The sequence below is a fragment of the Odontomachus brunneus genome, unplaced genomic scaffold, assembly GCF_010583005.1.
Source record: "Odontomachus brunneus isolate Ranch 3 - 2012 unplaced genomic scaffold, Obru_v1 Obru_scaffold_084, whole genome shotgun sequence".
NCBI classification, from domain to species: domain Eukaryota; kingdom Metazoa; phylum Arthropoda; class Insecta; order Hymenoptera; family Formicidae; genus Odontomachus; species Odontomachus brunneus.
The window spans coordinates 459,350-461,121 of record NW_022639534.1 but is presented as its reverse complement, the minus strand read 5'-3'; the positions used below and the strand labels follow the sequence as shown (position 1 = coordinate 461,121).

General features: G+C 29.3%; 1 non-coding gene across 1 annotated transcript; it reads right to left on the bottom strand.

Annotated features, from left to right (window-relative positions):
• Positions 1 to 1,205: 1,205 nt before the first annotated feature.
• Positions 1,206 to 1,421, bottom strand: LOC116847893. The gene has a single exon (XR_004378845.1). It is a non-coding gene; the product is annotated as a small nucleolar RNA U3 (small nucleolar RNA).
• Positions 1,422 to 1,772: the final 351 nt, after the last annotated feature.

The window sequence follows — 1,772 nt, the reverse complement described above, 5'->3', positions numbered from 1 at the left end:
TTAATACATTCATAATTATGATTTTTATAGTGAGATGTATCTGTGCTTTTTAAAATATATGCTATCATACATTTATTCTTATTGTCATACATTTCTTCTAACTTATCAATTGTAAATAATTACAATATTTATAATTTAAATGTTTAATACGAAGTTAAAGTTTCATATTTAAAGTAAAAATATAAAATATATAGTTATATTTAGAAAGATTATTTTAGAAAAAGTTCAAGTGAAATATTTGTATGAAACAATTTTCCCAAAGTTTTTTTCTTTTAATTTCTATTTTATATTTATATTGGACAAAATATTTATAACACTGAGCATTTACGCTTTTTTAAGTATTTATATTTGTAAAGTGTGTAAATATTCAAAGAATGTTTTAAATATTTTTTTCGATATAAATGAAATAGAAATGAAAATAGAATGAAATAGAAATAAAAAAAGAGAAAACTTTGAGGAAATGTTCGGTAAAAAAATAGGATTTACTTGGGTTTTCTACTTAGAATTTTGGAAACATTACACTTTTAATCCAAGTTTTCATAAATTTCCTAATCAGATCCCATGATTCTTTTAGGAAAGCAAATTGGATTCCAATTAAAAAATGTTCTATATCAGCTATGTTGTGTATGTGTGTGTGTGTGTGTCTGAAAAACTCTTATATAAAAATATATAATATAAATATCTTATATCTTTCTGTTTAAAATCTGTATCCAACGATATTTACGCATGTTGCGCGCGCGCTCTATGTTGCTACTTAAAATTTTTAAATTGTACTTGGTAATATTTTGGAGGTTTTCTAAAAGTAAAAGTACCACCATCAGAAACTTCAAATAGGCTTTTATGGTAAACATGTTTTTCCCAACTTTCTAGCATATTACTTCTTTTCAAAATAAAAGATCATATATAAAGGTCTTATATCTTATATAAAGGTCTATAGTAGTCAAGGTAAATCTTAGTTTAGATTATGGAAATTCTACGACGAGAGAGCGAATATAATACTGCTATTATGTATTAATTTCAAAGTTTAAATTGTGATAGGTGCTTTTACGAAAAAAAATTTTAAATTCATTTACAGGATTAGGGATAGAAATATGGATATAATGTCTCTTTTTATACCTCATAATGTTTAAAAATAATAATTTATTTTTTACTCGTAGGATAAATAAGAATTTCATTAATTTTTATTATATATAAAGGTGTGGGGGACCACTCAGAATGCCTGCCTTCCCCTGCCTCTCGCACTGAGTACGAGAGGTGAACGATCATCGATGACAGAAACCTCGAACGAGTCGAGATTTCGTATCGTCCTCACGCTCAAGGAAGGAGGCTTTTGCTCCTCATCATGGTTGAATCATACTTCCGTGTTAGGGAAGAAGTGCAAGATTAGCTACTACAGAAGTGATCCTGTGAAGCATGATCTTAATTTTCAAGCGCTTACGCACTCCTATATATAGTAAAGTAAAGAGATTTTAACTGCGAGAGAGGAGCATTCATGTAGCCACCTAGCGGCTTACGAGATTGTCATCGTCCAGAATTAGTAAAGGTTACGCTCTATTCACAACGATTGCGTTCAGCAGAAAAAGCAGCTTTGCAATTGTTGTAAGAATTTCTGCTGAACACCATCTAGCGGTTTACGCTTTTCCAACATGTTTACTAAGCGGTCGCCATTTTTCTAGCAAACTAAAAATACATTAGTAAGCATAACGTGTTGTGCTGTCTAACCTAACTCTAAAACCTTGTGCAATCTATAAAAATGGACGAAGTAAATAAAT